The sequence below is a fragment of the Balaenoptera borealis genome (genome assembly GCF_965194805.1).
Source record: "Balaenoptera borealis genome assembly, chromosome: 6".
Classification (NCBI taxonomy): Eukaryota; Metazoa; Chordata; class Mammalia; order Artiodactyla; family Balaenopteridae; genus Balaenoptera; species Balaenoptera borealis.
This window is the reverse complement of record NC_138863.1, coordinates 87,527,031-87,551,058: the sequence shown is the minus strand read 5'-3', so window position 1 is coordinate 87,551,058 and position 24,028 is coordinate 87,527,031. Positions and strand designations below refer to the sequence as shown.

Here is a 24,028-nt window from a genome sequence, read left to right as displayed (position 1 = left end):
AGCAGAGATAAGAGATGGGAAGAAGAAAGAGTAGTTATCTCCTCTCCATCGATTCAAACATAACAAGATGAACAATTTCAATGTTCTAACAGAATTTTCAATTCAAGGACATTAGGACAAAGAGCACATTGAAAGTCTTTTAATGTAACAGAGTCTTGGCTCTTCTTCAGCTCTCCAAGTCTTGGATCATGCTCTGGGCCAGAGGAAGAAGCCAAGCACTCTTTCTATTCACCCACATAATTGGTGTCAAGTTTATATGTCAGTCTTTTACATTTGTTGTTCCATCTAAGCAGCATGTTTTTTCAGTAAACCCTGTTATGGATTTTTGGGGCTAGGGATAGGACAGAGACAAAAATATTTAAGTAGATCTTTGTGCTGAATGGGAAGTGGCTTTTTGGTATAAGCTTGATCTACATTGTAGGAGTTACTTATTTGATACAGGCGATCCCACCAGGAATTTACTACCTTATATAATCCAAAGGTCTAAGGAAGCACCAGGATGTGTACATATACACTGATATCATTAGGTCCAGGTTCAATATTTTTGAACCTGGGGTAAAGAAGCAGCCAGAAGGTAGTTTAAATTAAGGAAGACATTTTCTGACTACTGTCTCTGTGTATAACTTGAATGGAATTCCCTGGGCTAGTCAATTACTCCTGTGTGTATTTGAGCATAAGTTGGATTCTCACCCATCAGGGATGTTGTCAAGGTGTTCAAGCTTTACACAGATGATTGGACCATGTAACTTCTGATGAGTCCATCCTAAGATTTATAGGATCAGAAAATACAGAAGTCATAGAACATTACAGATTAAGGAAATATTTCTTCACTAGTATAGAAGAAACAGATTTTATTTAAATTTGAAAAAAAAAAACACTGTCAATTTGTAAGAACGTACACACTTGGCTGAATTTAAAATCTCAAAGCACACAAAATACCAAACTGAATGTATTTATAATTAAAATATGCCCTCATACTTTGTGTTGATATTTGTAATTTGGATGTAATAGAAGTCTATTTCTGATTGGAAAACTTGATAAAAGAACTGCATTAAGAATTGTCATGGTTTTTTGACATTCCTGAAATAAAATCTGTGAAATCTGTGTCTTCTCCCCTGAAACTGAGTGGGTCTTTGTGACTGCCTTGACAAAAAGAATGTGGTGAAAGTGATGTTGTATGACTTCCAAAGATAGTTTAGAAAAGGCCACGCACATTCTGCTGTTTCTCTTGGGACAATGGCCTGGGGCCACTGAGCTGTCATGTGTGAAGTCTCACTATCCTGAGCTGCCACATGAAGATAGATACCAGGTTGAGAGAGACAGGCCTGCCCATAGGACCCAGCACCAGATGCTTATAAAAAGCCTTCCCTATGTCCCAGCCCTACCCTGAGAAAGAACTTGCCTAGCTGAGTCCTGTCAACCCCCTACTCCACTGTTTTGGAGTAGTTTGTTACACAAAAATAAACTAGAACACACAGACATCTCACTATTATGCTTTCTTTATACAATGCTTACCCATTAACTTGAAAAGGGGAAAATTCAATTATCACTATTTTTGACTTTCTCAGCTCTAGATATAATTTTCTATTAATTTACTGGAGAAAGTACTTTTTTGGGACTATGTGAAACTGTAGTTCATGTATGAATTTAAATAAACAGACTTTTCCCTTTATTGTTAGTTTGTAATACGTCATGTATTAACTGCAAACAAGAATACATATATGTATATATGTATATCTATCTATCTATCATCTATCCAAATATTAATCAAATTCCTGTGTTACGTAAAGAAAATGTTTCATTATGAATAGCACAAAGTAAACTCTGTAGTGATGAGAAAAGTAAACGTCTTAGCTGGTCAGACCCTGGAGATAAATAACCATCCCAAGAAGCAATGAATGCCAAAAAAATGAATAGTGAGTCAGTGCCAGAATTGTGTGTGGAGATGTAATCGATAAGTCAGGTTAGTGAAGAGAGCCTCTTCCCACCTGAAGGTATCCAAATGACACATCATTTTCAATATGTCATAGGACTCACAAGAGTTCAAAGAATTAAAATTTCATTAACCTTTTCAAGCTGTAGCTTGTTAATATACAGATGAAATCTAATTGTTACTATTTACTCATTTCATGTATAGGTAAATATACTATTTTAATCAGTATTATCTATTATCAATTGATTAAAATTTGATAAATGTTAACATTTTAATTTTGTAGTTTGAATGTTACAATGACAACATCATTCCTAATAAAAACATTAAAATATCCTATGCAAAAGTAACAGTAAAAAGTGATTACTTCTATTGCATTGTTTTGTATATTCTAGGTTCAGAGTAAAATAGAAAAGAGGTAAAATACATATACTTTCTTATGTAATATTCAGCATCTTTCAAATATATTTGAAACAAAAAAGCATGAACTTTCAACAATACATGTTCTTTATATGTATAGAAAGAATTTTTATATATATTTTAAAATAAACGTCATAAAAATGAGAAAATCTTGAAAAGTACGACTTCATTTCTTTAAAAATTTCTTACCAAAAGTTAGTAGTTATGAACTTTAGTTTTCCTGTGAAAACCAATTTTAATGTGTATCTTGTGCATGCTGTTGTATTGCATTAGATGTTAATGTAATCCTGTTAATTGCCTGTATTTTGCATTCAAGATTTTTAAATCATTGATGAGATTAGTTCTCATCAATATTTTCTCTGGGGCCTCATGATAATTCTGCTTTGCATAACAGCAAATTGAAATGAACGCTAATTTTTAAAAAATACTAAAAATTCCTAATTGAAAAATGGACATTAGTTTGTAAACCAAAATTTATGCTCAAGTTAATTCTTAGGTGTTGTCCTAAAACCTTTCTTTCATTCTTACAGGAATTAATGAAATCTGTTTTATTAGATGAACAGGAGATTATTTATAACAGCAAAAATTACAAGGTGATAAATATGAATAATGTCAAAGTTTAAAGACCACAACCAGTGTTAATTACCCATCCCCAAGTGATTATTAGAATTAAAAAAGGAATTAAAAACTGAAAGTTTCATTACACGACATCCTGATAGTATAAATTGTACAGTACAATAGTGTAACAGTGCCTCCAAGTGGCATTTGCCAAAATTCCACATGAAAAATTAAAATACAAGATCTAAAAGTTAAGTTTTAATAACAACAGACCCTAAAGAAAGACTATCTCTCTTTTCTTTCTACATACTTACGCTCTACTCTTCATATTTATGATTCTCTGTATTAGAAATCCCTGTCATTAAATATTCTCATTTAACCCCATTAATCCTAAGAATTATAGACTGTTTTTTAATACATTAATTATACTGTCTTGATATAGTGTTTTGATGGCTAATATGTAATTATTTCATTTCCATTAAATTTGTACAGTAAAATCTGGGGTTTTAAAAAAATTATACTATGCCTCTTTTTTCAGTATTCTTAGAAATATCACCCATATTTACTAAATCTTAGAGGAGAAGAGGGACAAAAGACTTCTCTCCCATCCACAGAATTCTAGAGTTGTAGGATTATCTAATTCCTTCTCTCTACTTTACAATTAAACACAAGAGTTTAAGCAATTTACCCAAGGTCATCCTGTTTTGTGACTTAACTAACGGAATCTGTCTCCCCAGACTTGTAATTCAGGACTCTTTCAAATGTATTTGCTATGACACCACAAGTAGAGCTCTCACCCATGCCTTAAACAAATGCACATTTAGTACATGGTCTTCTTTTTTTTTTTTTAATTAATTAATTAATTAATTAATTTTTGGCTGCATTGGGTCTTCATTGTGGTGCTCAGGCTTCTTATTGCAGTGGCTTCTCTTGCTGTGAAGCATAACTCTAGGCGCATGGGCTTCAGCAGTTGTGGCACATGGGCTCAGTAGTTGTGGCTCTCGAGCTCTAGAGGGCAGGCTCAGTAGTTGTGGTGTACGGGCTTAGTTGTTCTGTGGCATGTGGGATCTTCCTGGACCAGGGCTCAAACCCATGTCCCCTGCATTGGCAGGCGGATTCTTAACCATTGCGCCACCAGGGAAGCCCAGTACCAGTACATGGTCTTTTTATTTTTATTTATTTATTTATGTTTTTGATGTGGACCATTTTTAAAGTCTTTATTGAATTTGTTACAATATTGCTTCTGTTTTATGCTTTAGTTTTTTGGCCCCAAGGCATGTGGGATCTTAGCTCCCCAACAAGGGATCAAACCCACACCCCCTGCATTGGAAGGCAAAGTCTTAACCACTGGACTGCCAGGGAAGTCCATGGCCCTACATCTATTTGCTTCAGCGAGATGTCTAAGAGATATCACTCTTTTGGCTACTTTTATTCTGATTTTTCTTTTCAGCTTTATAGTTCTTGGACAAGATGAGTAGTATAATTTTTTTTTTAATAAATTTATTTATTTATTTATTTTTGGCTGCGTTGGGTCTTTGTTGCTGCACATGGGCTTTCTCTAGTTGCGGCGAGCAGGGGCTACTATTCATTGCGGTGGCTTCTTGTTGTGGAGCACAGGCTCTAGGAACGGGGGCTTCAGTAGCTGTGGCTCGCGGGCTCTAGAGCACAGGCTCAGTAGTTGTGGCGCACGGGCTTAGTTGCTCCGCATCATGTGGAATCTTCCTGGACCAGGGCTTGAACCTGTGTCCCCTACATTGGCAGGCGGATTCTTAACCACTGCACCACCAGGGAAGACCCATGGTCTTTTTAAAACTCAACCAAACTCTAGAACACCAAATAAATTTTTGATGTTACCTAAAGCAAAAAAGTGCTCAAGAATTGACAAATAACTGATAGGTTCTAAATACATTTTCTAAAAAATTAATGAATGTGTAATGTCATGGAATTATCCCAGTTATATGCCACAGAAATGTTTAAATCAGTACAGCAAAATGGATTCTAGAACCATAATAAATAGGGCAACTGAATTTATAACATAACTTAAAAATTAAAATTTGTTTGCTCTGGGGAGTTCCCTGGTGTTCCAGTGGTTAAGACTCCATGCTCCCACTGCAGGGGGCACGGGTTCGATCCTGGTCGGGAAACTAAGATCCCACATGCCATGTGGTGCAGCCAAAAAAAAAAGTTGTTTTTTTTTTGTTTGTTTGTTTGCTCTGAAAAGGTAGTCTTTATAGTGAAAGTTATTTTCAAACTGATTTTATTTGTAAATGCAACTGTTTCCATTATTCCACCACTCTTTTAATGATATTTTTCTGAATATCATATTTTATTGCTTATTTTCCCTTCTTCTGTTCCATATAAATGATTGCAATAGGGCATCTTTCTCTCTTTTCCCAGAGGTGTCATACCAATGCTATTCTTTACTAATTCTTATTCCTTTTCTACTGCTTAATTGCTCTTTATGGCTCTTTCTCTTTTTCTCTTGCCACTTCATCTAGAACTTTCTTGGAGTGAGTTAGCCAACATCGACAACAAGATTTAAAGTTCAATCTCTGAGGGGCTATAAGTAGATACATCTAGAGTATTAAATATAGAAAAGTGCAAGTAGATTTTTAAATAGATATGGAGATATCTATATATATATATATATAATATGAACTATTGTTAAACTTTTACTGTAATGCTGTAATATTTATGGAACTATTTTGCTGTGAAATTGGAAGAAATTTGTTCTAATTTAATGTTTACTCTTACCTATCTCCAAACTGCCATTTAAAGATTGAGCTCACACTCTACTATCTATAGTTTCCATTAATTTCTTCAGCTATATCGCATTTAAAAAATTATATGTGTTTTAAATTTCTTACCAAGATTCCACCCATTTAAGGTAGTTTCAAACTGTGCCTGTTATTTTTTTTTTTCTTTTAGTGGTGTTTTCACTATCTGCCAATCTGAGCTCATCTCAATTTCATTTGTACTCTATTTACTCCATCTATGAGATCATTAATGAGGTTTCAGATAAGACCAAGCTGACATTCATCCCTATGGCACCCAGAGAACATGACTCTGTTTACCTTCACTCTTTGATTCAAGCCCATTGGCCAGATTTTAAACATTATGACAATGCTCAACGCAAAGCCTATTTAAATTAGCTTCTCTGAATTAAATCTGTGACTGAAATTTAATGAGATGCATCAAAACTTGGTTATAATTAATACAAAAGTTCTTCTACATTACTATAGCTGTTAATCCTGCTTATTTCTCCCATGATTAACTATTCATATGTTTACTTTTCCCATAGTGAATCCTTCAGATATTTTCCTTGATATTTGCTCTCATTTTGTTAGTGATAAAAGATACATGTCAACTTTCATGAATACATACCTTTTAGTTTGGTAAAGATTATTTAACTTTTCATATTGCTTGCCAAATAAATCCAGATGGTATGAATATATCAGAACTAAATACATATAATTATAAAATCCAAGTTAATATTTTGCCACATTTTTGATGACTAACTCCCAGAATCAGAACAAGGGATAAACTGAAAATGAGTAAACCACACATTTTCTGGGCTTTATGCTAATTACATATAGCATTAGATAGAATCATTTTTAAAAGATGAAAAAATAAGACATTCAGATTAAACTGAGTTACAAGATATTTAATTAAATCTAATAATAATAATTTATTTATATTTATGGGCTACCTATCTTTCAACCAGATGACAATATTTTATGTTACATGTAGGGAGAGATGTAAAATTACCTATATTTTGTATTCACTCTGAATGAGGATGGTTAGGGAAAATAATGTTGAAATAAAGGTAATAAACAATATATATTTGAAAATTATGGTTATTAGAAACTACTAAACAACTACAATTTGGTGATTGTTCCACAAATGTCCTAAAATCTGTGCTTATGTATTATCTCCTTAAATAAACTGAAAAATACTTAAAGACCAAAATATATGCTATTGAAAGTAATACAGCGTTTTTCACTAAATAAACATTATTTGTGTTTAAAAAACAAAAAGAAACAACAAGGCCAAAATTAGGTCAGTTGTGCTAAGTACCACATCATCATACCAAGACTTAATTCCTCACTTAACTACAGTTTCAGCCTCTTCCAGAAATGTAATGTTTAACCAGTCAACCCAGAATTACCTGGCCAGCAGAGGTAAGGTAATCTGCCTGACAGACCCAAGCCTTCCTCCAAAGGAAGGTAACTGCCTGAAATAATCTTTTCTTTTGCTATGACTTCCTTGTCCCAGGCCCTTTCTGCCCCTAAAAACCTTTCCTTTTCTGCAGCTCCTGGGAGCCCCTCTCTATTTGCTAGATGCTGCCCAACTGGTGAATTGTTGAATAAAGACAATTAGATTTTCAAATTTACTCAGCTGAATTTTGTTTTTTAACATTTGCAAGGTGACTGATGTTAATGAGCTGTATTCCCTATGACAGTGTGGTCTTTGTGTTAATCTGCTTCAAAATTACTAGATTATGTTTGTCAATTACTGAATCAGAATCTCTGAAATGGGTGAGGTTATAAACTCCCCAGATGAGTTGTGCACTCAACAATGTTTGAGGAACATTGTTCTATAAGCAACATATGCAATAAATGAATGAATAAATGAATAGATGAAAGAATGAATCAAGAATATTTAGGTGCTGTCCAAAATACATGATGAAAAAATGGCAATAGCATTTCTATTAAGCTAAGAGAGGAAAACTTCAAAGAACATTTTTGAGTTGATTATCAGCATTAATAAAATTTGATGACCAGAGAATTACTCAATTTATCTGATTATTCTGTGTTGACTGAATATGACATATACTGTTGCTGCTTAATGACATAATCAAAATGTCAAATTATAAATGATATGCCTCAAATTAAAAAGACAGTGAAAGCCAAAAATGATCAAAAATGTATTTTATATTCATGCCAAAGATTTAGAGATATCTATATTGGTAAAATTGTTGTCAACTATTGATCTGGAAAACTTAGTCAAAACACAGTCACAATGGATGTATCTAAATTATTTGGTTTATTGCCTCTGGATTCCAAAATAAATATTCCAGAATAGAAGTTACCCAATTTCTTCAATAGTCCCAATAAGTTAATGTAAAGAATAAATGTGTAAATATTTTAAAAATCTGTCATTATTTCAGTCAAGAATGCGTATTTGAAGAAAGACAAATTTATGATTAAATTCTCATCATAGGATAGTTAGTGGAGTGACCCGAGCCAAGTTATTTTCATTTGTATTCTCTAAAACAAATAATGAAAAGGGGGTGAGGGTGGTGGAATTCCTGTCATATAAGATGATTAGATGTGGTAATAACACAAGCTCTGAAACCTAGTAGAGGCTTTGTGAAGGTCTGTTATTATTTTAAAACTTTGTGACTTAAGGCAATCACAATGATAGGAACTTAGGGTACTACAGTTAAAGAGCCTGGTTACAGAGAGCAACTACGATTCTTCCCTAATATAATTAAACACACTACTCTTTCTCTGTGTGGGCCAGATTCAATGAGTTCACAACTTCTCATTTGCTTCAAGAAAATTTTGTGATTCATGATTTTGTCCCAGAGGAAATGTTATACTGAGGAAGAAGCATATGTCAGGGAAATCTTTGTACATCCCATGAATTGCAGCCTCTGGAGTGAGTACTTGAACAGAAGAAAAGTGGCTTTGATTAGAGAGCCATGAGGAAAAAGGTCCATTTGCACTGATGCAGATTGCCTATCTAACGTTTTAATGAGTAGATGACCAAAAATTTGTTGGTGGGCTGTTTTGATATATCTAAGAGGGCGCTAAAACTAAATCACACAGCTTTGTTGTCAATCTTAAATATTATTGTTAACATATAAATTGAATAAAAATAAATGATATTAAGAGATTGTAAATTACTTCTGCTCATGATGCCTCAAACATGGTTCACAGAACTCAAATTAATGACATTTTATAGAAATTATTATTTCAACAATGTGCTGAGTACCTACAATATATAGTCACATGATGACAGGCATTTTCAAATATTGAAAATACCAAGAACAGTCTTAACCGTATCTTCAAGGACTGTGCCATTTTATCCAAGTTTATATTAATACTTGCAAAAAATTAGAAGACAATATAAGAAAATATATACATACAAATACGATAGGAATTCAAAGGGTATAACTTGGGAAAGTTTCATAAGGGAATGAGACTTTTTAAAATTAGTTCTAAGCTTTTTTGTGAAAATGAGGGCCATGTAAAATATTTTTAAGTTTAATTCCTGATTTTGCAATTATATTCATATTTCTAGGATGGTTTCAGAAATGTATAATTTGAAGAACCATTTGACTTTGAGGCTCTTAAACTAAGCACTACAAAGCGTAAGATTGTGAGTCAACAGATTTAATAAAGAAGAAATAATTATTCAAGTTCAGACCAAAAAAAAAAAAAGAGAGAAAAAAGTAAATTAACAAATTTAAGTGCAAGAACAGAAGGCAATGTAATAGAAGTGAAATGCATAATTCCAATACACAAGTAATAATACTTAAGAACAAATTCCAATTACAGACGAAATCAAACACTCTAAAGATATAAAGAAAAAAGGATGAATAAAACAAAATATAAATTTTAAATAGTAATAAAAAAGATTTTTAAAAGCAAATCTAAAAGACATGCTTTTCAGTATGAAGAGAAGTAAATATGTAGTAAGAGAATATCTCTGGCAATAAAATATTAAGGGAAGACTTCGTTGTTGTTAATGAAATGTTATAATATATTCACAGATTAATTATCCAATAAAGATAAATAAAGCTATTTGTGACAAAAACTTTGTGACATGATTTTTTTTAATTTTAAGAGAATAACCCTATATGTCTATGCAGAAAGAGCCATTTATGCTTGGTCAGCATATGTCCAAGATATGGTAAAATAATTTAGTTGCAAAAAAATACCTATTTTGACATCACTAAATTTGGCAGAATTTGTTCTATTCACCCTTCATTTTCTTTTTAAGCTGTCATAACTTCTTCTCTGTTTAAAAAGCATTAAATAAATATAATGGATTCTTCACTGGAAAATGTAATGCCTATTTGTTACCTCCCTTTCAAAATATAAAGTTAAAATTCTTTTAGTGAGAAGATCTCAAAATAGAAAGGTCAGAGAAGAAATCCCTTTAAGATACATAGCATAACCAATGTTTTATAGTACATAAAGTAAAAAATAAACAATGATGTTTGAAATTATCTGGTTTTATGATGGGATCAAAAAGCAAGAGATTTTAGACGGTATTAATTTAGTCATTAGGGAACTTGTATAATAACATATATATTGGTTGGTAGTAATCATGCTTGTGCTTTGCAAATAAAAACTGCCTCAAAATTCTGGTCAAGAAAGATTTAGAATCTTGCAGAGCAGAAGATGTAATTTCAATAGTTTTCAAGAGTTGTGACAATGGAGTTGCCACAGTTCAATTATTTATAGTCATTTTCAGGACTGGGAAACACAACAGTATCATAAATTACTTTTTAGCAGACAATATCAACCATTTACATATACACAAGAGAGACGATTTTAGCAACAGGCCAGCTAATTGCCTGTCTTCTACAAATTAGCAACTAGGAAACTATTTTCACTCCTCATGACATCTATGTCTGTACAGTTTTCTGCTTCATTTCCCAGGTCATCTTGTTCTACCTCTCTCTAAATTGATTATCTCCTAAGCATACTAACCTCATATTAAAACATTTGAATAGCCTTACATATTTTAGTGCAAATTCAACACAACAAACATTTACTGAAAACATATTATCGTGAAGAAATATTTTGGATAATGTAGGACAGTCAAAGATTGACCGGAAAAGTTCTTTGCTTTCAAGAATATAGAAAGGGGAACATACATGTATGCCACAAAATTTAATTTGGTATTGACCATCAATGTGTTTTAATTTTGCATAACACAGAAGTAGCTATGGAACCTCAGAGAAAATTGTTTTGAATACACTGGGGGGAAAATGCATCAATCATGGTATCTATGGCATCTGAGATGGCACTTTATGAATGTGTAGAATTGGAGTTGGTTGACACAGAGAATTCAGATGGGAGGTATGAATGAAAGAGGAAGAACTTTAGAACATATTTTTTAAAGGTGTGGAGACAGAAGATGGGATTTCTCTTTCGACGTAGAAAGGAGGAGTCTGAATTATATTTTAAAGCAAGAAGTTCTACTAGCCATTGTGTACTGTTCTCCTGTCAGGCTTACAATATTCAGTTACTTACTCCTCACTTTGAAATACTGCTGACATCTATCTGTACTGCACCGCTTGGCGACTCTTTCATATATACAACTCTCATTCAGAAAGCTGATTTTCAATTTGAGCAAATTAACTTAGGTTTCTTTTCATTGTAAATATTTTTACTTTAGCTAAGATTCAGAATTTTCTTTGGCTAGATTTGAATAAAGAGAAGATTGAAAACTTTGAATCAATTTTTTTAACTTAGCTTCAAAATACATCCATTTTTTTCTTTCCATTGAAACCTTTTGAAAAAAATTTTTTTTCTTTTAGCAAACAGCTTTCAGACTTCCATAGGCTATCTAGATTAAATAATTTACATTTAGCCAGGAAAAGTTGATGAAACTCTCATTCAAAAATTGAAGACACTTCAGTTTTTAGAATCTGGTGTTTACCAAATCTTAAAAAAGTTTATCTGTAGGATTATAATGAAATATTGCCTAAAATCACAAGACATCTGAATTCAAACTTTTCAATTCCTACTATATAAAATTTGTAATCCATAAATTTTTAACTTCATAGACTTTAGCTGCATAACATTCAGCACCTCAAAAATATACTGGGTAAAATTCTATTGTGCTCAGAAAAATGCAAAGAGTGAATGAATAGGAGGTTACATTGACAGTAAAGCCTTCCCTCTGGAAAGCAACTCTTTCATGGCCTATCTGCATCCTCAGGAACTACTTGGAACATGCAAGATGGACAATTTTGTTTAGCATATAAGGACACTTAGTGTCTATTCCAGTCTCTAACTTCCGTGCAGAAAACTTAGTATTAACTGTACAACTAGCCAGCCTATGACTGTGAAGAGATTAATTTATTTCTCTGACCCTCAGTTTTCTAATCTGTAAAGTGGGAGTCAGTAACAAACATCACAGTCCATGCTTGAAAATATCAGCTCTCTCTCCAACCCACTCTACATTCTGCAATACCCATCAGAACAACAACCATGATAGGCACTAAATACATATTTTCAAAAATAATATCCATATAATAAGGACATGCAGAACTTAGAAGAAAGGGTCCAAGAAGATATAACGAAAGAATGTCTATCTTTGAGATAATGAACAGCAAAGAGTAGTTCTCAAACTTTAATGTGAATGGGAACCATCTGAGAATATTGTTCTGACTCAGTAAGTCTCGGGGTCTTAAGAGTCTACATTTTTAACAAGCCATTGACAAAGATATGCCAGTGCTGCTGGTTGGCAGACCACACCCTGAGCAGAAAGTAATGAGAGGACACTCAGAAAGCCCTCAGATCACCCAGTGAGTCGTGAAGACAGAGAAAAAATTTTAATATATGTGCCCAAGCAAATAGGTGACCCAGGATCTCACAAGGGGCTGCCGTGCTCCGTATGGCAATATTCATCACCAAAAGTTGTTACCAACATACAAACGGAGCCTTGATTCTAGACATGACCTTGCTGTTGATTCTGCAGCTACAAAATTTCCATCTCTTTATAGGCAGTCTAGCTGAGTATCCGGAAAGATTGAGGTCCGAAGAAGAAATAGGGAATTGAAAACATTGAGAAGGAAGATAATTAAGAAATATGAACCAAAAAAAGTGGCTTTCTATTTTCTGGAGAAAATACGGTGGAAAAATAAAACTGGGAAAATAATCGCTTTGGTCATCTGAATATAACTTAAAAAGTAGTTGTTTCTTTGATCTCCAATATGGCTTTTTTTGTACTGCTCAGCTATATTTCTTTCAAAATTTTCCAAATATAGTTCATTTGTTTCAAATAATCTTTTTATTTTCCTTGATTTATAGTTACTATTCTCTTATAATATACCATGTGAGTACAAAGGCTTCAGTTTTCTCCATGTAAATTCAAAAGTTCTTATCTTAGTTCAACACTGAGTTAATGATAAAGACAGGATGATGGTAAAATCAGGGCTAAAATCTAGGTTTTTAATTCTCAATTCACTGTTCTCTCCACATTATCATAGCATTTCTTATTTACGGTGTTAAGGTGTAATGTAAAACTGAAGACTTGGAAGTAAAAAACCGGGTTCAAGTTTTGATTTAAGTAGCCTTGGAAAAGTAATTTAATTTTTCTGATCCTCAGTGACCTCATCTATGAAATGAGGATAACTGTAATATCAATTCAAAAGATGCTTTGAAGATGATATGACAATGTTTGGTTAGCCATTAATTACTATACAGCCACCTCATAAAAATTATAAAAATATGAATTATTGTTAAGCAATTTTGCTGTTGTTATGCAAATAATCCATTGGGGATCATAAATTACTGTTTTCTAATGCTGTCCTAATAAATTTTATTATTCATATTTCAAAACTAACCTATCATTATTGAATTTCTATTCCAGATAAACAGTTTGCCCATAATTATTTTCTAAAACAAAAAGGTGTATATTCCTGACTAGTCAATAATTATAACCTTTTATGTTAAATACATTTTCTAAAAGGTTTAACATATTTTTAAAAACATGGCATCACCCCTTTTCTTCTTAGTTGCAAGAGTTCTACTGGCACACTGTTCTTAGGCAATCCTCTTCCTAAGGTTATGGTGCCTCAAACTATATTCTGTCTCAACAACCCACAGGCCTACAGTGAGGTTAACTGTTTTTGTCTGACATTTTAAAATATCAGCTTCGCTTCTTAAAGGATAGAAATGGATATGGTTTGACACATGTAACATTTTAATTTTGGGATACCCACAAGATTCAAAGTTCTGTTTCAAATAAATGATGTGAACAATTACATTCTATTTCCTAAACTTTAACAGCAATCCAGGTCAACAATCAAGCAGTTGAATTCTGACATCTTTGAAATATCTTGCCAATATCATATACAGGACAAAGTTTTTTCTCAGTGGGGGAAAAAAACACAACGATAACAGGATCCCAGGACCCTGTGAATGCAAGACTAAATAGAGAAGAGGCACTTATTTTCACTCTGTTTCATGGAAATGCAATGGAAAGAAGGAAAAATTTATGAAGAATCCTCCACTCAAGGAAACACAAAAGCTGAGATATTTCTAGCTTCAGTTTATCTCTAATTCAGTGAGACTGAAACCAACTTTCTCTATGCCTTACTGCTCCTCCTTCTGCCCAACCACCAAGAATGAAATGTTTTTTAAAATAACTCTTTAATTAAAAAGGATGATTTTAAATAAAATTTGCTAACCTATAATCATAAAGATAGTATTTCCAATAGACCATAATTAAGGAGTAATTTTTAAGATCTTATGGTGGGTTTCTCTAAAACAATAAAAGTAAAGGAAGGAAATTCAACAATTACTGTATATCTGTCATTTTCTTTCACACGAACCTATGAAGTAGTCATTTTCAACAAAGAGCAAATGAAAAAATTGGGACCAGACAGGTTATAAAACTTGTCAAATATTAAACAGCCAGTAAGTTGAAGAAGCCTGGATTCTCCCCAAAATCATGTTTTGAAGGTAAGTTCTCATTTCTTCTTATTCCCAGATATGTCATTATCTCTATGATGTCACAAAATCTTTAATCTTTCTGGACTACAATATATGCCGCTATAAAATAAGGCTGTGTAAGTAGAAGCTCTCATTCTGTTTTGTAACTCTATGATATCATGAGTCTGGCCAGGGCATACATTAATAGAATAACTGGCCAAGAATATAGGGTCCCGCCATAATCTCTGAAGCTTGCCATAATAAAGAGAAGCCAAATATAATAACAGCTCTATTATAATTCACTCAATAGTGTTGCTTTTGCCTGGAGAGTTAACATACCACCCTGAATGCCTTGTCTAATATCAGACAGTAAATGAGGCATTTGGGAGATGGAGGTCAATGACATCCATACATGCACATCAAATGCAGTATAATTAACTAAAACCTAAAACCAGGAAGTTCAAAAATTGAAATGCTCTCCAGTGCACTTTTATATCACTAATCATTGTTGTACACTAATGTACAGGATGTACTTGTGATTGAGGATAGCAGCCTTGACAATTTAATGAAGAAAAGATAAAACACAGTAATCCTCTAGAGAGCAAAGCTGGTCTCCTATTTATCAACAAATGCATTAGGAATCTTCCATCATTAAATTATACATCAATAATAGTATGAAATGAAAAGAAACAAGTGCCAAATAGGTTCTTTGATATAACAAAGGTGTTGGAAATGTAAGCTCTTATACTCATGTAAAAAAAAAAGTAAAAATCCTACTATTCTATGACCTAATTGTAGAGTGATATTAATAGGAATGGTTCTATAGTACTTAATGAAGCAAAAATTCCACTGAAATAAAGGATGTGTCTTAGAACTACATCACAAGTTCCAACAGACTGTGTAAATAATATGCAACTTTTTTTAACTTATAAGGACACATAAATTAAAATAATAAGGCTGTTGAAATCACATAGTTCCGCAACATAGGAAGTAAAATAGCCTAACAAACAGAAAACAATCAAAACAAACAAAAATGCTATATATTTTAAATATAGCTTCTTCAGTTAGACTTTTGGGAAAAAGAGTGGAAAATTTTGGATTAAATTTCAGAGATTACAAGATAACTTTCAAAGAACATTCCAAAAAATCAACAGATCAGGAGAGAAGCTGGAGATTCCTTTAACTTCAAATTGTCTATGTTGTCATTCTTAAATAAAAAATAATTTATTATAAATCATTTTGCTTTGCTATGTAAGTATTCAATTTCATGTTTGAAATCACAGTCATGACAATGACCCATATGTAGAACTAGTTAGTAAAAATAATAAAAATATTAAGTTCGACTATAAGAAATTATAGAAAATGTAAGATTTTAATTTTTTAAGAAAGACATTGTATTTCAGCATCAAAATGAGTAGTATCATTTTTCAAAGTAATTGTTCTGGTAAATTTTGCATCAAGTCTTAGAAATACAACAAATGTTCAAAAATTTTTGAACTTCTCTTTACAACTATAAACTCAGAACCACAGGGAGAAAAAATGTCTGTTTTTCTTCATTTTGTTTTTAATAATTGCAATCACCATCCTGATACATTTCATTCAAACAACTTGTACTCAACATTTGTAGAATTTTTGAGAGATCGTGTTTAATTTCAATGGAGATGCAATAGACAGAACAGCAGTGTAGTAAAAGCATCTTCCACTTTCTGGCTACATAATGCTGGGCAAGTTGTTTGAACTCTCAGAGACTCTATTCTTTTATCTTCTAGATGGAAATAAAATAACTACAGAAATAAAAGAGTTGTAAGGATTGTATAAATACATAGTTGGCAGTAATATTATGAGATCTGTAAAGATATATTAAATGATAGTAATTAATACTAAGGAAAAATATTTTTCCCCTTTTATGGGTTGATAGAAGGAATATACTTCTTCACTGACTCTGTTCCTGTATTCACTCTTTTGAAAAGAGAAAGTAGATTAACCAGTAGTTAAATTGGGGAAAACTAACTAGGCATGGCTGTCCTGGCACTACCTGCTTTTGTCCTCTTGCTGGCAGAGAGTGAATTCTCCCTGCTCCTCTGTGCTGTGAGATTTTAGGAGGGGTTTTTAGAACGGCTGTTGTGCAGAGGGAGTTCTGCCTGGATCCAGCACCTCTGTACCTGGACTGGGAGAATCTGTATATTTCTAGAATTTATTTAAAAGACTGGTTTGGCTTATATATTATGATACCTCCTATAAATTAGACATTATCAGCTGTAAGATGAAAATTTGGCATCCATATTTATAATTTAAAATACAAATCATCTTCCTCAAACACAGGTAGAACCTGTCAACATGGACATGGAAAAGAATATACCATAAACTCTGAGGGTAATTTGAAATAAAAATCACAAAGTGTATAAAAGCAAGTTCCTGGAATTGGTTGCAGCATCTTTTAGTCACTATTGATAAGTTTAACACTTATATGTTGTATATGTCCTGGCAGGAATGTTACAAAATTAATTCAGAATTAAAGTGATCTTTCATTTTCCACATAGATCTAAATATTTTTAGAGTCCTCTATTCAAAAAAATAAGAAAATACTGTAGTGTGTTTTGAGTGTTCTTGTAATTGTTACTTGTGTTCCAGAATAACAGAAATATAGTGTTTTCCATAAATGTGCATTTAAAGTTTAAAGCCATATAATTTAAATTTTCTAGAAGCCACTTTTTAAAAGGTAAAACAAAAGATCAAATTAAATGCATTTAACCACATATAGCCAAAATATTATCATTTAACATGTAATCAATATAAAATATTGATGAGATTTTTTTACATATGAATTCATCTAAAGTCTAATATGTATTTTACATTCACCTCAAATTGGACTACTGACATTTGAAATGTTCAGTAGCCACATGTGTCTAGTGGATACTGCATTTAATAACAGTGCAGGTATAGACCATCAACAGAATACTATGTCAAAACATCACACACACACATACAAACTACATTCATGTATGTTAAAGTAAAACTTCATTAACCTTAATAAGTGAGGAATGGAAAATTCCAATAGAATCTTTTTGATTGTTTTATGTTTGGGGTAGTGTTTTGCTAATATGTATATCAGCCTTCTTTTTTTTCTCGATTAGGTATCATTTAGCAAAAATAAAATTATATATATATTTAATTAATTTATTTATTTATGGCTGTGTTGGGTCTTCGTTGCTGTGCGTGGGCTTTCTCTAGTTGCGGGGAGCGGGGCTACTCTTCGTTGCGGTGCACAGGCTTCTCATTGCAGTGGCTTCTCTTATTGCAGAGCACGGGCTCTAGGCGTGTGGGCTTTGGTAGTTGTGGCTCGCGGGCTCTAGAGCACAGGCTCAATGGTTGCAGCGCACGGGCTTAGTTGCTCTGCTGCATGTGGGATCTTCCCAGACCAGGGCTCGAACCCGTGTCCCCTGCATTGGCAGGTGGATTCTTAACCACTGTGCCACCAGGGACGTCCCCAAAATTATATTTTTTAAGCAAGTGAGATGATGAACAAATTTTTTTTTTGCTTAGAAGAGAAAGAACAGATGCATGTGGACTGATTCATGTACCATGCAATCCTAGCCCATATAAATTAAATATGTATTTTTCCTCAAATTTTCTGCAACTCAACTAGTCACTCACTGTCAGAGCACCTTAAAACAACTCACAGAGATTTAGCATAGTGGGGAATTGAGTGTTAAGTTGTTTTTATCAATATTTTGAAGCTTATTATTGCATTGGCTGATTCATTCGACTTTGTTCCACAAAATTTTTAATTTTCTTAAAGCAAATGTATGTAGAAAACAAAACTACAAACTTATCAGACTTAGGGATACTACAGATCAAATCGAGACTGGGAATCCTTAGAATATAGATGTCCTTGTCATAGTGTTCTATAATTACTCATGCAGAGTACGAAATTTCACTCTCTTTTTGGCAGCTTGTAAAAAATATACACTTCCACCACTTACACAGTATTTGGCAAGGAAAAAATGTTCTGGTCTCTCAGGGTATACAAAATTTTCCTCCAAGTTAAATCTGAAATTAAGCTTAAAAGTCAATTTCTCTGATATTTTCTTCCATTTTTTTAACCACTCTTATTCCTAAGCACCTCTTCCAAGAGGACTGAAAGGGCAGAGATGAACACCTGCAAAAGCCTTCCCCTGCTTTGCCTAGGTCCAACCTGCCCTCATCACCCAGCCTTAAAATCAGAGAAAAACCCCAGCTGCAGTACTTCCTTAGTACACGCAAAAAAATTTCCTGAATCTCTAAGCATATATAAATAATCAGGCCATTTTCTAAATCAAACTTTTCTGTAGTTTTTACCACTGTGATCCAAATTCCCAAAAAAAAAGAAAAAAAAAAAACTCTTAAAACTAAGTTTAGGGCTTCCCTGGTGGCGCAGTGGTTGAGAATCTGCCTGCTAATGCAGGGGACACGGGTTCGAGCCCTGGTCTGGGAGGATCCCACATGCCATGGAGTGGCTGGGCCCGTGAGCCACAACTGCTGAGCCTGCGCGTCTGGAGCCTGTGCCCCGCAACGGGAGGGGCCGCGATAGTGAAAGGCCCGCGCACCGCGATGAAGAGCGGTCCCCGCACCGCGATGAAGAGTGGCCCCCGCTTGCCGCAACTGGAGAAAGCCCTCGCACGAACCGAAGACCCAACACAGCCAAAAATAAATAAATAAATAAAGTAGCTATAGAACGCAGCTTTCTTTAAAAAAAAAAAAAAAAAACTAAGTTTAAGTGCTAAATTCTATCTTCTGGGAATAAATCTCAAAATAAATGTCAGAAGCTGTGAAAAGTGATTTATATATGTTATGGTTGCAATTATGTTAAAAATAAAGGTATGCATATAAAAGTACTAAAAGAAGCCAAATGTTAATAATGGTTGGTTTTTGTGTTATGGAATATGGCTGCTGTTGTTTCTTTGTTTATTTTGGAGTTTGAAGTTTATTATGTAATAAGTGCTTAATACTTTTCAAAACATAAAATAACTTCATAAAATGAAACGAAACAGATATGAATATATAGCATTAAATAAACAGAGAAAACAATGTTGCAACCTTTAAATGTACAAGGGCCTCCAAAGGATTAGGTAAATTTATCAACAATTGACTGAGTTTTATAAATACATTAGAGATGAACAGTATAGTGAATCAGAAACTGTAAAAGCATACACGCTGCCAATACAGGCTGATGTTAAAATATAAAATCACAGTTTGAACATCTCCTAGAAATTATTTTGCTTCTCATTGCAAAGCTTTCAATATTAAGACTGTCACTGTTTGGGGTCAAAATACTTAATCCCTACTTCAAATAACCTTCCAAGCAGAGCTTGTCTTGCTTATCCTCATTCTTTTGCTTCTAGGAAAATATTGTCTTTAAACTGTTGTATAATATTCTATTTTTCAGTGATTATAATTAAATTTTAAATGAACATGAGAACATGGCTCATGCTCAAAACTAATCACTCTATTATCTTGTAAGTGTAGTTGCTGAATAAAATTCTTAATATTTCTATATGCATTCATTTACTCAGAGGCAGGCAGGCAGGCCAAGTACTAATATTTTGCATTTTTAAAAAAAATTTTAATATTGAAATGTTTTAAGCATATAGTCAGAAACAATATTGTGATAGATACCCATATTCCCACCATCCAGATTTAACAACTGTTAACATTTTGCTGTAGTTGCTTCAAATCTTAAAGAAATAAAACATTTCATAAACAGTTAAAGCTTTCCACTCTATTGTATTCATCCATTTTCCTCTTTATCTAAAGGTAGTAAGTATCCTCAAATTGTAGTATATTTTTGCTGCATATGGTATCAAGTGTCTACTATTTTGTATTCATAAATAATAAATAATATTGTTCAATATTTAAAATTTGCATACATGGCATCTATTCTTCTTAACTTATTTTACTGCACAGTAGGTTTTGAGTATTATTCCACTGGATCTAACTAATTTATTTTAATTGCTAGCTAATAATTTATTTATCCATTCTCATATTGATAAGCATTTAGAATTTTTTCCAAGATAAACAATACTGCAAAAGCATCACGCCATGAGCATCCTTATGTACATATAGAAGAGTTCCACTAAGGTAGACACATTTTTAAAAGAAATTCTGAATCATAAAACATGACTGTCATCAATTTTACTAGATATAACTCAATAAAAATCCATAACAATTTTGTCAATACACATTCCCTCCAGCCATGTATATTTTTTCATATCCTCAAGTGAACTTGTTGAGATTTTGATCGGACTTGCAGTAAACTCATAAATTCATTTGGAGAGAATTAATATATTTCTATGATTTCTGTGTACCTTTATATATATAAAATCATATTTATACATACTAATTATGGAACATAGTACCTGTTGGGAGAGAGAGTTCTTCTTCTGCATTTTGTGTTCCTCCTACAAATCTTGCTGAGTGTGACTGCTCTCTAGCAGACTGGAACAGGACATTTCTCAGTGTTGTTTATGTAGCTGGTAAGCTTGAGAAATGAGATTATGCTTCACCTCAACTGAAAAACAAAAACAAACAAAAACAGGCTTGCTTACTACTTGCTATGAAAGCAGTGGATTCCCCAAACTCACCTATAATCCAGCCCACTGCATGTGCAGGCATTAACGTGGTTCCATCACATAACCCTGTGGTCTTGGGGGATCGCGGACAAGAGGACTAAAGCAAATATGGCAATACTAATGCTGCTTCCTTAGTGGTGAGTACTAATGTTTCTTTTTTCTAGCTCAGGAGTCTTGTGTCTTCTGCCAGAATCTATGAAACACTAACAGGCTTATTTCTCAGCTTTGAAGTATGGTAAAATTAAATCTCAGAGCTAACAGTGTACATTTTATTTATTGAAGGCTTTATTTGTAACCCATAATAAAGATTTACAATTTTCGGTATAAAGGGCTTATGCATCTTCTATCAGAAGAAAGGAAGGAAGCAAACGAAGGAGGGAGGGAGGGAGGGAAGAAAAGTGTAACACTGCATTGGTTAAATAAAACAGATTTTTCAATCAAATTTGGGATTATGGTCTGCTAAATTGCTACCACTGTGCTAAGCTGTCCAACCTATGTGCCACATGTGCTTTGTGCAAATATATATTACTCCCCACAGCCTATTTTACTGGTTATTTGGTTGTATTTGTTTGCCTTACTGCTCCTCAGGAGTAGATACTCTGTATTAATCTTGTCATAATTTATATGCTTGGTATTTGGTATATGATGTGCATATGTTATCTTTCATTCACTCACTTAAAGATTATCATGTGCCCCCTTTAAATTGTGAAGTCTTCCAAAAGACACAGATCATATATTTTCCTTCCTTTCTACCTCACCAGTTGGTATAATATAGAATGCTGTATGTGTACTCATAAAATAAATGCAACTGACAGACGACTGATTATCCTAGTTGGAAGCATGTTTTAAGATGTTCACAGCAGTTACTCTCACTATTTAAGATGATTATAATCATAATAATCTCTTTCATTTGTATAATGTTTTCTATTTTCCAAAACCCTTTTCATATGCATTATTTAATGTGAACTCATAACAAGCCTGGATCTACAATAATCAGCATAAATAGTATCCACTTGGCAAGATAAATTGATTATATTTACTTATACAGATAAGATTAAAATAAGCTAACATTATGCAAAAATAAAAAAGCAAACAACACATTTGCTTGTTATTTTACCTATGGTGAGCGTTAATCCAAATCATTTGTGTTGACTTTGATCAAGCTACATCTGTTTGTAAAAGTGCTTTGATCTGCTTTACAAAGCAAGTTGCCCCTGGGGTATTAATAGACTGAGCAGAAGAGGGTAAATTATTTTTTCCTTTCATATTTTGAATTAGATAGCATTGCTTAGCCAAAACGTCTCAAAGCTGGGGATATTACCATTCTCAATTTAATTTATAAATGTGTTCATAAGTCTTTTTTTCCTCCTTCCCAACCCATTTGTAATATTGCTTACTGCACTCCAGGTCTAAAATGTTTCTATGCTCAATCATGTTAAACTGTAAAATTGTCTCTCAGTTTGAAGATCACTAAGATGGACTGTGTCTCTGAGAATAATTAATGTCTGGAGACCCAATATAGTTCTTTTTGTTCTAATGTTCAACAGAGATCCTCACTTCTCAATGTATGTTTCCCATGTGTCACATTACTATGTGGCAAGGAGGTCAGAGGAAGAACAGTATTGACTTTTAAGGTCTAGTATTCAAAAACGCTGTTGCAGTGAAACAGCATGTTCTCAAAGCAATGACATCTAAAAGGTCGTTGTAGGGACAACCACAACCACATAAGAATGATGGCAAAAGTTCAAGAAATCTTTGAAGTGGTAGAAAAACTGTTTTCAACTGAATAATGTACTATTATAAAACCTGGAGAATATATTTATGTATGCATGGTAACCTTCAAATAGCCCAATCTGCTTAAAGATAATACTGTAATTGATACAACTATGATGACTATTAAGATTTTAATGTAGAGACTATGTTTTCAGCAATATAAGTGAGGCTATTGAACAATACAGGCAGATCAATTAATGAGGATCTGTCTAAATAGAAAAGTGTTGCAACCAGGGATAAACTTTGACATACACAATTTTAAATTACAGGTGAAAGAAATGTTAAAAGATATGAAGGAACAAGGAAAAAATGGGAAGGAAGGGAGGGAAGGAGGTAAAAGGAAGGACTTGAAAACCCTAATTGGTATATATTTTATCAAAATACCAAAATATCAATCAAAGCAATATATGTTATCTAAAATATGTTTACTTTGGCAAAAAGTAAAATTTTTAACTTTACTAGTTGGCTTCTACATTTTTTAAACAAAAAATCAGCTTTATAGAGGTATAATTTACATACAATAAAATCTACTAGTTTAGTATATAATTCAGTGAAATCATACATGTACATATTTGGACATCCACCACCTTTACCAGGATGTAAAACACTTCCAGAAGGTTCCCCCGTGCCTCTTGGCAATCAATCATCGCTTGCCCATCTACAGATGACAACCCATCTGCTGCCTGTTGCAACAGTTTAGATTTTCAGGTTTTAGAAACCCACACCAGTGGAGCCACATGCCATATGAACATTTCTGGGTCTGCCTTCTTTTGCTCAGCACGGTAGTAATGAGTTTCAGGAGACACTGTGTATCTATATTCTGTTCCTTTTACTGTAATCATACACTAGATTGTTTATCATTCATGAGTTGATGAGCAGTGAGCTGTTCCAGTTCCTGCTGCTATGAACTTTCTTTGAGTCTTTTCTGGGTATAGGTTACCCTTTCCCTTAGGTAAATAACGGGGAATGGAATAACTGCTTTGTATATTAACAGTGTATTAAATTTACAACAAATCACCTAGTTATTCCAAAGTAGTTGTACAATTTTACATGGC

General features: G+C 33.3%; 1 long non-coding RNA gene across 1 annotated transcript in view; it reads left to right on the top strand.

Moving 5' to 3' along the window:
* Positions 1–19,298, top strand: part of LOC309630516 — a 234,750-nt gene extending 215,452 nt beyond the window's left edge. Inside the window, exon 2 of the long non-coding RNA XR_014245729.1 lies at positions 18,991–19,298. This is a non-coding gene — a long non-coding RNA (uncharacterized lncRNA). The remainder of the gene's footprint in view (positions 1–18,990) is intronic.
* The last annotated feature ends 4,730 nt before the right edge of the window (positions 19,299–24,028 follow it).